Source organism: Scyliorhinus canicula, chromosome 1 (assembly GCF_902713615.1).
Source record: "Scyliorhinus canicula chromosome 1, sScyCan1.1, whole genome shotgun sequence".
Taxonomy (NCBI): domain Eukaryota; kingdom Metazoa; phylum Chordata; class Chondrichthyes; order Carcharhiniformes; family Scyliorhinidae; genus Scyliorhinus; species Scyliorhinus canicula.
This window is the reverse complement of record NC_052146.1, coordinates 179612393-179626864: the sequence shown is the minus strand read 5'-3', so window position 1 is coordinate 179626864 and position 14472 is coordinate 179612393. Positions and strand designations below refer to the sequence as shown.

The 14472-nt window shown below is 51.9% G+C and overlaps 1 protein-coding gene across 2 annotated transcripts in view; it reads left to right on the top strand.

Moving 5' to 3' along the window:
• Positions 1–14472, top strand: part of prkn (parkin RBR E3 ubiquitin protein ligase) — a 1360483-nt gene that overhangs the window by 415186 nt on the left and 930825 nt on the right. The window lies entirely within an intron of this gene.

The following is a 14472-nucleotide window of genomic DNA, read 5'->3' as shown; positions in this document are numbered from 1 at the left end:
ATTTTTTGACGTCTCCCGGTGGGAGAAGGTGTGCTGATCGACTTTCTCCGCAGTTCATGACTCGAACTCGGAGTGGAAAGGGGAAAAATATGGCAGCAGCTCCCCAGAAAAAATGGGGGAAGGAATCCAAGATGGCGTCCGGCGGAGCACCAGAGGAGTGGAAGCAGTGGGCCCAGCAGCAACAAGCTCCTCTCCAGCGCTGTTTTGCAGATTTCAAGGCTGAGGTACTGAGCTCTCTGCAAGAAATGAACAAAAGGCTCTCGGAGATTCAGACAACCCAGGGTGCTGCCATCAAGGCGTTGCAGACGCAGGACACTGAACGAGAGGAGGAGGCCGTGGTCCTCGTGAGTAAGGTGGAGGGGCACGAGGCACTCCACAAGAAGTGGCAGGACCGCTTCGAGGAGCTTGATCACCGCATGAGGCGGAAAAATCTGCGGATCTTGGGCTTTGCGGAGGGGCTGGAGGGGTCGGAACTGACAACCTACGTGGCTACGATGCTGAACTCGCTAGTGGGGGCCGGGTCTTTCCATCTGCCCCTGGAGCTGGAGGGAGCCCACAGGGTACTGGCCAGGAGGCCGAAGGAGAATGAACCCCCGCGCGCGGTGCTGGTGAGGTTCCACCGGTTCAGTGATCGGGAGTGTGTGCTGCGCTGGGCAAAGAAGGTGAAGAGCAGCAACCGGGAGAATGGGGTAGTACGGATCTACCAGGATTGGAGTGCGGAGGTGGCTAAGCGGCGGTCCGGGTTTAATCGGATGAAAGAGGTGCTTTACAAGAAGAAGATAAAGTTCGGAATGTTGCAGCCTGCGCGCCTGTGGGTAACTTATTCGGACCGGCATTATTATTTCGATTCCCCGGAGGAGGCGTGGGCCTTCGTGCAGACAGAGAAACTGGACATGAACTAGGGGTTGGGGGGGTCGGTTGTAATACTTTATTGCTGGTTTCTGCTGTTGCTGTGTTCTCTTTTTCTGTACTTTTGCAATTTTGATATGGTTATTTATGGGGGTGTTGTTCTGTTTTTTTGTTGTTGTGGGGCATTGTTTGAGTTTTGTATCTTGCGGGGAGGGTTGGGGGGGTTTGTTGTATTCTATGTCGGGTTGGGGGTATGGAGTGGGGCTGGTATTTGGGAGCTGTGTCAGAAGGGTGTGGTGGGGCAGTGAGAAAGCACGGGCTTTCCTCTGGTTTCCCACGCTGCGGGGTGGAGACGATGATGGGGGGAGGCGGGGCCTTAACTGGTTCTTCCCCGCGCTGGAGCGGTGCCTGGAGGAGGGATGATCCCACTTTGGGAGGGGTCGGGTTATTGGCGGGAGTTTCCGGGGTCAGCAGAAGTTAGCTGACCCACGGAAGTACAATGGAGGACGGTTTGTGGCTAGGAGGGGTCCTAGCCTGGGGGAGGGAGGGGGGGAAAAGGGGAATACCGGGTTGCTGCTGGCAGGGTCAGGAAGGAGCTGGTGGGGGCCGGGGGGACAGAGATGAGGTGTTGTCGCTGTGGGGACTGGGTCGGGCGGGGGGTGCTGGCCTGGGGCGGGCAGTCGACGGGCTATGGCTAGTCGATGGGGGGGGGGGGGGGGCGCAACGCCCTCTGATCCGGTTGGTCACCTGGAATGCGAGAGGATTGAATGGGCCGGTGAAGCGATCAAGGGTACTTGCTCATCTGAGGGGGCTAATGGCAGATGTGGCAATGCTTCAGGAGACCCACCTGAAGGTGGCGGACCAGGTCCGTCTGAGGAAGGGTGAGGGTGGGGCAGGTTTTCCACTCTGGGTTGGATGTGAAGAACCGGGGAGTGGCGATTCTGGTGGCAAAAAATGTGTCGTTTGAGGCATCGGAGGTGGTGGCAGATAAGGGGGGGTAGGTATGTTATGGTTAGGGGCAGGCTACAAGGAGAGAAGGTGATACTTGCTAGTGTATGCCCCAAATTGGGACGATGCGGGCGTTATGAGGCTTATGTTGGGACGGGTCCCGGATCTAGAGGTGGGAGGTCTGATCATGGGGGCGGGGGGGACTTCAATACGGTGTTGGATCCTTCACTGGATCGGTCCAGCTCTAGGACGGGTAGGAGGCCGGCGGCGGCCAAGGTACTGAGAGGGTTTATGGACCAGATGGGTGGGGTGGGTCCATGGAGGTTTGTGAGGCCGAGGGCACGGGAGTACTCTTTCTTTTCCCACGTACATAGGGTATACTCTTGGATAGACTTCTTCGTCGTGAGTAGGGGACTGATTCCGAGAGTGGAGGAGGCCGAGTATTCGGCCATTGCAATCTCCGACCACACTCCGCATTGGATAGAGTCGAAGATGGGGGAGGTGCGGGACCAGCGCCCGTTGTGGCGGTTGGATGTGGGGTTGTTGACGGAGGAGGAGGTGTGTAGGAGGGTCCGGGCAAGTATTGAGGGGTACCTCGAGGTGAATGATACGAGGGAGGTTCAGGTGGGGTTGCTCTGGGAAGCCCTGAAGGCAGTGATTCGTGGGGAGCTGATATCCATCCGGGCACACAGGGAGAGGAGCGAGAGGAGTGAGAGGGATAGACTGGTGGGAAAGATGCTGGAGGTAGACAGGAGGTACGCAGAGGCACCAGAGGAGGGACTGTTGGGGGACAGGCGCAGCCTGCAGACTAAATTTGATTTGCTGACCACTAGAAAGGCGGAGGCACAGTGGAGGAAGGCACAAGGGGCAGTGTACGAACATGGTGAAAAGGCGAGTAGGATGCTGGCTCATCAGCTCCGCAAGCGGGATGCGGCTAAGGAAATTGCTAGAGTGAGAGACAAGAGTGGGAATGTGGTGCGGAAGGGGGTAGAGGTGAATGAGGTCTTCAAGGACTTTTACGGGGAACTGTACCGGTCGGAGCCAACGGGGGAGAGGAAGGGAATGGAGAGGTTCCTCGACAGGCTTTCTTTCCCGAAGGTGCAGGAGGAGCAGGTGGAGGGGTTGGGTGCGCTGATTGAGCTGGAGGAGCTGGTTAAGGGGATCGGGCAGATGCAGTCAGGGAAGGCACCGGGGCCGGATGGGTTCCCGGTGGAATTTTATAAAAAGTTTGTGGACCTAGTGGGTCCCTTGCTGGTGCGGACAATTAATGAAGCGTGGGAATGGGGGACTTTTCCCCCGACGATGTCGCGGGCGCTGATCTCGTTAATCTTAAAAAGGGACAAGGACCCTCAGCAGTGTGGTTCATACAGGCCCATATCTCTCCTCAACGTAGATGCCAAGGTGCTGGCAAAAATCCTGGCCACCAGGATAGAGGACTGTGTGCCAGGGGTTGTGCACGAGGACCAGACAGGGTTTGTGAAGGGAAGGCAGCTGAACACGAATGTGCGGAGATTGTTGAATGTCATCATGATGCCGGCGATTGAGGTAGTGGTGGCGCTGGATGCGGAGAAGGCCTTCGATAGAGTGGAGTGGGGGTACTTATGGGAGGTGTTGGGGAGGTTTGGATTTGTTGAAGGGTTTATTAGATGGGTGCGGCTGCTATAGGAGGCCCCGATGGCGTGCGTGGCCACGAATGGGAGGAGGTCGGAGTACTTCCGGCTTTACCGAGGGACCAGGCAGGGTTGCCCCCTGTCCCCCTTGTTGTTTGCATTGGCAATCGAGCCGCTGCCGATGGCGTTGAGGGATTCAGAGAGGTGGAGATGTTTGGTGCGAGGTGGGGAGGAACATAGGGTGTCGTTGTATGCCAATGACCTGTTACTGTATGTGGCGGACCCGGTGGGAGGGATGCCGGGGGTGATGGAGCTGCTAGTCGAGTTTGGGACCTTTTCAGGTTATAGAACAGAGAACAGTACAGCACAGAACAGGCCCTTCGGCCCTCAATGTTGTGCCGAGCAATGATCACCCTACTTAAACCCACGTAACCCGTATACCCGTAACCCAACAATCCCCCCCATTAACCTTACACTACGGGCAATTTAGCATGGCCAATCCACCTAACCCGCACATCTTTGGACTGTGGGAGGAAACCGGAGCACCCGGAGGAAACCCATGCACACACGGGGAGGACGTGCAGACTCCACACAGACAGTGACCCAGCCGGGAATCGAACCTGGGACCCTGGAGCTGTGAAGCATTGATGCTAACCACCATGCTACCGTGAGGCCCCCTCTTTTAGGTTATAAACTAAATTTAGGCAAGAGCGAGGTGTTTGTGGTGCACCCTGGAGACCAGGAGGAAGGAATTGGTAGGCTCCCGCTTAGGCGGGCAGGGGAGAGTTTTAGGTACCTGTGGGTGCAGGTGGCCAGGGACTGGGGGACTCTTCACAAACATAATCTCACCAGGCTTGTAGATCAGATGGAGGAGGAGTTCAAGAGGTGGGACATGCTGCCATTGTCATTGGCGGGGAGGGTGCAGTCCGTCACAATGACGGTGCTTCCGAGGTTCTTGTTCAATGCCTGCCCATCTTCATCCCCAGGGACTTCTTTAGGAGAGTGACTAGCAGTATCTTGAGCTTTGTTTGGGCACATGGGACTCCGAGAGTGAAAAGGGTTTTCCTGGAGCGAGGGAGGGATAGAGGCGGGCTGGCACTGCCCAAACTTTTGGGGTACTATTGGGCGGCCAATGTGTCAATGGTGCGTAAATGGGTGATGGAGGGGGGAGGGGCGGCGTGGAAAATAATGGTGATGGCGTCATGTAGAGGTACGAGCCTGGGTGCCATGGTAAAGGCGCCGTTGCCGCTCTCCCCTAAGAGGCATACCACGAGCCCAGTGGTGGCGGCGACCCTAAGAATCAAGGGACAGTGAGATGGCATAGGGGGGAAACAGGGGGCTCGATGGAGGCTCCATTGGGTGGCAATCATCGGTTCACCCCAGGGAACAAGGATGGGGGATTTAGGGGGCAGCAAAGGGTGGGCATCAGTAAATTGTGGGACCTGTTTATTGGCGGGAGGTTTGCGGGCCTGGGGGAACTGGAAGATAAATTTGGCCTTCCCCAAGGGAACATGTTCAGATACTTACAGGTAAAGGCGTTTGCCAGGCGACAGGTAGAGGGATTCCCTTTGCTGCCCTCGCGGGGGACGATTGACAGAGTGCTTTCGGGGGTGTGGATCGGAGAGGGGAAGGTGTCTGACATCTATAAGGTAATGCAAGAGGTGGAGGAGTCGTCAGTGGAGGAGCTGAAGGCTAAATGGGAGGGGGAACTCGGGGAGCAGATAGAGGACGGGACTTGGGCGGATGCCTTGGAGAGAGTCAACTCTTCCTCTTCATGTGCGAGGCTTAGTCTCATCCAATTTAAGATGCTGCACCGGGCCCACATGTCCGGGACTAGGATGAGTAGGTTCTTTGGGGGTGAGGACAGATGCACCAGATGTTCGGGGAGTCCAGCGAATCATGCCCATATGTTCTGGGCATGCCCAGCACTGGAAGAATTCTAGAAGGGGGTGGCGGGGACGGTGTCGAGGGTGGTTGGATCCAGGGTCAAACCAGGGTGGGGACTCGCGATTTTCGGAGTTGCAGTGGAGCCGGGAGTGCAGGAGGCGAAAGAGGCCGGTATCCTGTCCTTTGCGTCCCTAGTAGCCTGGCTGAGGATCTTGCTCCAGTGGAAGGATGCGAGGCCCCAAAGTGTGGAGACCTGGGTCAATGACATGGCGGGATTTATAAAGTTGGAAAGGGTCAAATTTGCCCTGAGAGGATCAGTACAAGGGTTCTATAACTGGTAGCAGCTTTTTCTGGACTTCATGGCTCAAAGATAGGTATCTTGGTCAATAGCAGCAGCAACCCGGGGGGGTGGGTGTTCCTTATTATAGTTTCTATTTTTTTTTTGCTACGGTTATGTGTGTTAATTTACGTTGTTGTTAATATGTTGGGTTGTTCATTGAGGAGGGGCGAAGGTTCATGATTGTTGTCATTATTGTTATTGTTGGTATTTTAGTATGGTTTGATGTTGTTGTATAAATTCAAAATTTTTCAATAAAAATTAATTTTTCTTTAAAAATGGTCAAATTGAGACGACAAACTTGCAGCATCTTTATCTGGACTAAAGCCGATCAAATGGTTGCTCGGTACCAATGCTCATCTGTTAGATGACAAACCTATGTAGAATGCAAGATGCTTGATATTGAGCAGAATAGAATATTTCAAGGACAGTAATTATGACAATACATTTCATTTTCTAATGAGCGACTGTGATGTTGATCATCCGCATCATCGAGTTGATTATGCAGAACCACAAATTCAAATTTGTAGATCTTAATGTAGTCATCGGAGACCTTTGCATCTCAAAGTACTGTTTTGGTACTGTTATAACCCAGAAAGTTGTTTACAGGCAGGCACAGGCAATTCTGAAGTTATTAACCCCTGTGGCCATAACAAAAGATAATTTTTGAAGAAAGTCAGTCAATAACAGTTTTTCCCGTCAAGGGAGTAGAGAGAAGAAAATGATGAGACAGGAACCCAGAGAGATATGGTGGAGATTAAACAAACAAAACAGGCAGGGTGCAAAACAACAATCACTCAGGTGCAACAAACCAACCTCTATGAGGACATTGGATACAAATACACCTGACAGATCAGCAACAAAACCAAAAAAACCCGAAAACGTATGTACTTCTGCATCCACAATGACACGGTCACCAACAACAAATAAATCAACATTAATGAGTAGGTGTAACACACGGGTCAGAAGGAGATACCTACTGATAGTCAGTGCGAAAAGCTCAAACAGAATCTGTAGTAATCCACAGGAGGCAGGAGTTCCGTCACCACACCAATATTTATTTACAATAACGATATTACAGGAGCAGCTGCAAACAGTGCTGCTAGCAGTCCAGTCAACTTAAGACTCTCACAAAGCCTACACAGGTGATTATATGGGCCCCCTCAATGAGCTATCATTGAGGGAGCTCATACTCCAATTGGCCAACCAATAAAGCCAATTGGAGTTCATTATACCCCTCCCCCAAGGTCCGAGGAATTCCTGCCAGCTGGCATTCCTCTGAGCTTCTTCCTGCTCCTCATGTCTGGGTCTGTCACCTCTGTGTCGTCCGCCGGGTCGTTCTCCGAAGTGGGCGGGGTGTACCTTATTGGTGCCCGTCTTTTCCCGCCGGGTCGTTCTCCGAAGTGGGCGGGGTGTACCTCATAGGTGCCTGTCTTTTCCTTGACGACCTCCTTGGAAGTTGTTCTTCCTCCTCCTCGGGGAGAGGTGTCGCAGCGGCCTCATCGAGTGTGTCCATCTCCGACTCTGATGACTGGATGACGGGGTCTGGAGAAATTGCTCGGGGCTGGGGTGTGGGTATCCTTTCCGTCTGGGCTATCCCAGCTTGAGGCGGTCCTGCTTCGCCTGCCTCCAGGTGTGGTTCCGCTGCCCTTATTTGGTCTAGGTGTTTCTTCAGCACCTTACCTCCAATTGAAACCTCATAGGATATGGGCCCTGTTTGGGACTCTACCGTGCCTTTGACCCACGTTGGTCCATTCCCATAATTCTTGACCCAAACCGGTGCCCCCACCTGGAAATGTCTCTGCTGCCGCCTATTATCATGCCCCCTGCGTTGGGCCTCCTGTTGTTTCTCCACTTTCCCCGTTAAATTTGGGAAAAGGAGACTCAGCCTCGTTCGCAGCCACCTTCCCATTAAGAGTTCAGCTGGTAGTATGCCCGTTGTGGAATGTGGTGTGGTCCTGTAATCAAACAGCCAGCGGGAGAGCTTTTTGTCTATTGATGCTGCTGGCTGCTTCTTGAGTCCCGCTTTAAATGTCTGGACCGCTCTCTCTGCCAGGCCGTTGGTCGCTGGATGGTAAGGGGCCCACTTGTGAATGCCGTTCCGTTGTCCGACACCAATACCTCCGGAAGTCCATGTGTTGCAAAGGAGGCCCTGAGCTTTTCAATTGTCGATGTTGTGCTTGCCGTGTTTACCCGGTGGACGTCCAACCATTTGGAGTGGGCGTCCACTATCACCAAAAACATTGAGCCCATGAAAGGGCCGGCGTGGTCAATATGCAGGCGGGTCCACGGTCTGCCTGGCCATTCTCACGGGTGCAATGGCGCCGCTGGTGGCACTCTTTGCCCCTATTGGCACTCCTGGCACCGACATACCAAGGCTGCTATGTCTGTGTCCAAACCTGGCCACCAAACGTAGCTTCCAGCTAGCATCTTCATTTTAGACACCCCTGGGTGTCCGTGATGTAACTCAGTTAAGATTGCCTGATGGCCCTGAGCTGGGACGATTACCCGGGCTCCCCATAATAGGATACCTTCTTCTACGGTTATTTGGTCCCTTCTGCTCCAGTATGGGTGCATCTGGGGCTCCACTGGTCTTTCCAGTTCCCCTGTTAGCAGTAAATGCTTCATCTTGGCTAAAACTGGGTCTTTTTGCGTCCACAACCGAATATGTTGTGCGTCTACTGGTAGGGTGTCCAAAAAATTTAGAGTCATTACTGTCTCCTCTACTTTTGGTATTTGCGGCGGAGTGTCTGGGAGGGGAAGTCTGCTCAAAGCAGCTGCATGTGCTACTCGCGTTCCCGGTCTGTGCTCCAGAACGTATCTATATGCCGCCAGTAGCAACGCCCAGCGTTGGATTCTAGCTGATGCAATCGGGGGTATTGACTTGTCTTCTTTTAATAACCCTAATAACGGCTTATGGTCCGTCACTATGGTGAATTTCCGCCCGTACAGGTACTGGTGAAATTTTTTTAACTGCGAATATCACCGCCAGTCCTTTCTTCTCGATTTGGGCGTACTTCCTCTCAGCCATTGCCAAGGTCCTCGAAGCATAGGCTATTGGCCGTTCTTCCCCATTCCTTCCTCTATGGGCTAAGACAGCTCCTACCCCATAGGGGGATGCATCACAAGTGACCACCAACTCCTTCCTTGGGTCATAATGCTCTAGGACATTTTCGGATGACAGCTGTTCCTTAATGTCCCTAAATGCTAGGTTTTGGCGGGTGGACCATTTCCATTCTTGCCCCTCTTTTAGTAGCTGGTGGAGGGGTTCTAGGATGGATGCCCTATTTTCAATAAATTTTCCATAATAGGTTACCAACCCTAGAAATGATCGTAACTCCTGGACCGTGGTGGGAGCTGGGGCTTCTTTTATTGCCCTTACTCTGTCTTCTAATGGATGTAAGCCTGACTCGTCTACTTTATATCCCAGGTACGTCACTTGTGGGGCCAGAAAAACACATTTTTCCCTTTTTAGCCGTACGCCTGCCTTTGCGAAACGCTGGAGCACTTCCTCCAGGTTCCTTAAGTGTTCCCTGTTTGTCCTACCCGTGATTAAGACATTGTCCAAATAAATCGCCACCTGCGGTAGTTCCTGCAGAATATTTTCCATCATACGCTGGAATATAGCGCAGGCTGATGACACTCCAAAAGATAGCCTAGTATAACGAAAAAGGCCCTTCAGGGTGTTGATCGTAGCGAACTTCTGGGAGCCCTTGTCCAGTCTTAACTGCAGGTAGGCGTGCCTCATGTCTAGTTTTGTGAACAAAAGCCCACCTGCCAATTTGGCATATAGGTCGTCTATTTTTGGGATTGGGTATTTGTCCAGCAGTGCGTATTTGTTTACTGTCTGTTTGAAATCTCCACAGAGACGTATCGAGCTGTCTGGCTTCAAAAGTGGTACCACCGGCGCTGCCCATTCCGAAAACTGTACTGGTCTGATAATGCCGTCGCGCCGTAACCTTTCTATTTCATCATCTACTTTCTTCCTTAATGCAAAAGGTACCGGCCTGGCCTTACAAAATTTCAGAAGGGCTTCTGGGTCCACGTGCAAAATTGCTTTGGCGCCTATGATTTCCCCCAAACCTTCCTGGAAGACCTCCGGGTATTTTTGGAGTACTCCACTCAACTGCCCGCTTCCACTCTGGAAAATTTTCATCCAATCTAATTTGAGGTCTTTCAGCCAGTTCCGTCCAATTAAGCTTGGTCCGGAGCCCTCTACTATCGTCAACGGTAATCTGAGCAATTGTTTCTCATATTCCACAGGTACACGAGTCGTGCCTAGAACTTCCAGGGGTTCCCCCGTGTAGGTTTTAAGTTTCGTCAATGTTTTTGTTAGGGTTAGTGGCTGGAGTCCATCTTTGATTTTTCTAAATGCTGCCACTCCCATTACTGATACGGCCGCACCCGTGTCTATTTCCATTATTGTCGGCCGCCCATTCACCCGTGGGGTAATCCTAATGGGTTCTGCTTTCTTCGTTGTAATATTATATAATTGTTCCCCTTTGGAGGAGGATGGGTCGTCTAGGTTGTGTACTTCCCGGCGTCCCCACCTGCTATTCCTCTTTTGCCACCTCCTTCTAGGGTTTCTGGCGTTGTTACCCCACTCTGTCTGGTGCCAGAAATGGTCCTTCTCTGTTGGGGAGCCTCAGCCGGTACTTCCCTCTGTCTCCAGTTAGTCCTGGCAGACTTGGGGGCAGTTCTGGGGTTTTCCTTTTTCCCTCTATTCCTCAGGTTTTTCCTGAGAGCGGCTATCTGGTAGCAGGACCCGTTGTGGTGGTCCCTCTCACAGGTATCTACCTCCATTGGCGTGCCCTGTAGTTCCTGCACCCCACTTGCTGCCTTTTCCAGGGACAGTGCGAGCTGTAACGCCTGCCTGCAGTCTAGCTCCGTTTCCGCTAATAGGCGTTTCTGTATTGTGAGGTCGTTTATACCACACACTAACCGGTCCCGAAGCATTTCATTTAGTGTCGGGCCGAACTCACATTTTTCCGCCAGCCTTCTCAGGTGGGTCAAGAAATGCGTGACTGACTCCCTGTTTTCCCGCTTCGCTGTGTAGAATCTGTACCTACGCAAAATGAGGGGTGGTTTTGGGTCATAGTGCTCTTTCACCAATTCCGTTACTTCTTGGAAAGTTTTCGTGTCCGGCGCATCGGGATAAGTCAGACTCCGTATAATGGCGAAAGTGGAGGGTCTGCACGCCGACAGCAGGATAAGCCGTCTCCTTTCGTCCGTCAGTATATCATTTGCCCGGAAGAAGTAACACATTCTCTCCACATACTGGGACCAGTCCTCAATAGCCGGGTCGAATGCCTCTAACCTCCCAAAAAATGGCATTTTTAAAATGGCAAGGCTTACCCTCCGAGTGCGGCAGCTGGTCTCCGCAAAATTCATAGTTTACCTCGTCGCCACTGTAGTAATCCACGGGAGGCAGGAGTTCCGTCACCACACCAATATTTATTTACAATGACGATATTACAGGAGCAGCTACAAACAGTGCTGCTAGCAGTCCAGTCAACTTAAGACTCTCACAAAGCCTACACAGGTGATTATATGGGCCCCCTCAATGAGCTATCATTGAGGGAGCTCATACTCCAATTGGCCAACCAATAAAGCCAATTGGAGTTCATTACAGAATCCTTGCTGCTTCTTTCCACACTTCACCCTCCTCCTTTTCTGCCTAATCTCTAGGGAGCTTTATAGTGGCCCCACTTCTGGTCACATGTTTATCACAAGACTCAGTAAATTGATGAGCAATTTAAAAACAAAAAACAGTACTTGGAGAAAACTTACATCCTGAACTCTTAAGAAATGACTCATAGAACATAGAACATAGAACAGTACAGAACAGAACAGGCCCTTCAGCCCTCGATGTTGTGCTGAGCCATGATCACCCTACTCAAACCCACGTATCCACCCTATACCCATAACCCAACAACCTCCCCTTAACCCTACTTTTATTAGGACACTACGGGTAATTTAGCATGGCCAATCCACCTAACCCGCACATCTTTGGACTGTGGGAGGAAACCGGAGCACCCGGAGGAAACCCACGCACACAGGGGGAGGACGTGCAGACTCCACACAGACAGTGACCCAGCCGGGAATCGAACCTGGGACCCTGGAGCTGTGAAGCATTTATGCTAACCACCATGCTACCCTGCTGCCCCTATGGACTCAATGGACATATTTTTGTTGTTAGAAACGTTTAATTTAAAATCAAAAATGATTTAATTTTACTAAGGGGGCAAGATGTAGGGCACAATCTACCAACCAGGCTGTGCCCAAAAAGCTGTTCGCTGTGGGACACCATGGCCGGTAAATGACAGGAGACCTTGCTTCCGGATTCTACCCGGCTCACCACACCTCACATGATCTAACACATTCTCGCAAAACGTCACGATGTGAAGCCCAACAATTGTGGCAGGGATCATTTTTTGGCAAATCTGCATATTAGAGCTAGTCAGCTCGTCTCACTCTAATATGCAGTTCTCTGAGGTAACCAAGGCATTGGGATCTATCCCCTCCACCTTGGAGACCTCGGGCTAATGCCGTTCACACTGGCGCTCACGAACGAGGACCAGGTGGAAAGGCACTCAATTGGTCTCCAGGGGATCGGCCACCAGGTGTTATCCCACAGGCAGGGCGGCACTGCCAGGCTGGCAGTGTCAAGGTGCCAAGCTGGCAATTTTTGCACGGCAGTGATTGGGCCCGTGAGTTCTCTGTGCATGTGAGGTGGGGTGCAAGAAGGGGTGGCGAGGACCCCCCGAGTTGGGGCTTTGGGGAGTTTGGGGGGGGGGGGGGGGGTCGCGTCCGGGGCTTGAGATATCTGGACGGCACGTAAAAATGCCTTCTTGATCTCTCCCTGCACTGAGGTGTTTTGGCGAGTGGAGCTCCTCAGTGCAGGAAACGGGAGTGCGGCCTTAGTGTTCCCCGCTGAGGCCCCTTATCTAACTGGAGTCACGTTAGACAGCGTTAGGTTTCTCAGTGCTGCGAGCGCTGGGAATCGCGCAGCTAAACACGCTCGCTATGGGACATAGTTCCCATTTGGTTTTTAACGGGCCCATCATGTTCAATTGTTCTGTGTCTGATTATTTAAGTCTGTTTACTGTCGCTACTTACTGTGTTTGATTGGGACTCCAGGCAAAGTAAACAGAACAGTCGAAAAATCTGGAAGCCAGTGCTGTAGCATAGGGTACACATTGCAAAGCACAGTGATTAAAACCTGCTACACACATAGAAAATAGCATCAGCTCTACATAGATCTACAATGTACAGCATAATGTTCTCAACTCACTGTTCAATCTCTCTATTTCTGCCTGAAAAGTGTGATGTTGTGGGGTGGGTCAGCAACCCAGTCCATTGAACTGGACAGCCATTGCCTGCGTCAGCAAAGTAAAACAAAAGTCAACACTGAAACAATTAAAATAAGAGTATTGATCACCCAACAAAAGGATGGAAAGAAGCACACTGCACCATTTCAGTTGTAGTAGAAAGTTAACACTGGCACTGCTCAAGTTTTAAGTGGCAGTGGGAGACAAAAAAAACCCAAAATATTAGCCAGACTAAGACTCATGGGACTCACAGGTTGCTTTGGATCATCCAATGATGATCCTTTTTCCTCGGATGGTGATGGCTAGCACGAGGTGACATAGCTTTACATTGAGGGGAGGTAGATATAGGACAGATGTCAGAGATAGGTTCTTTACTCAGAGAGTAGTAAGGGCGTGGAATGCCCTGCCTGCAACAGTAGTGGACTCACCAACATTAAGTGCATTTAAATTGTCATTGGATAGGCATATGGATGATAATGGAATAGTGTAGATGGGCTTTAGAATGGTTTCACAGGTCGGCGCATCATCGAGGGCCGAAGGGCCTGTACTGCGCTGTAAAGTTCTATGTTCTATTCATTCTTGCAACATAATTACAGGGCAACAATTTTGCCCATTTTCTGTTTGTTCTGGATTTGCAGTAGTGTGGTTTCTTGAGGAAAAACAAAATCAACATTTTCAGCCCACTCAGCTGGAAGCCTTTGATGAGACTCAAATGGAGTTGACTTTGCATTTGCATAGTCTCATTCTTTCAATTTTGTTTCCAGCACCTCAGAAATTTATGGGCTGGATTCTCCATTTTTGAGACTCAGGGCTGGATTCTGTGATCGCCCATGCCGAAATCTTGTTTGGCAATCGGCCAGAGAATGCGTTTTTACGCTGGAATCGGGGGGCGGTGCCGTTTTTCCGATGTTCCGCCCCCTCAAAAATAGCATACTGAGTACGCCACATGCTGTCGGTACGGCCTCAGGACGTCACCTGACGCCCTCCCCCGATGCCCAGCCCCTGATTGGCTGAGTCCCCGATGGCGTGGAGCACGTGTCCTCTCAACTTTTGTAAAGCTGCATGGTGGCTGCGGACTATGTCCAGCGCCGCCACAGTCGGGGGGAGGGAGAGCCTTTCTGCTGGCAGGAGTGGCTTCGGCGGGGGCTGGGGGGGGGGGGGGGGGGGGGGGGGGGAACTGGTGGGAGGTGGCGAGGGAGTTACAGGGGAGCGATTTCTGGCTGGCCTGGTCTGCTCACAGCCACGCCATGTTGTACGGCGCAGCTGCTGCAGGCCGCCGCCATGCGCATGCGCAACCATGGACCCGGCCATTCTGCATCCGTATTGGCAGATGGCTTGACAGGGTGCGGCTGCTAGCCCCCCACCAGGCAGAGCATTGGTGCTGGGGCGCCGCTGACTTTTTAGTGGTAAGATGAGACACATCCTCTGGTCATAGTTGCATAATCGGAAAATCCAGCCCGATGCGTTCCAGGATACAACGAGAGGTTGTATAGGGTAGCACCAGATGGAA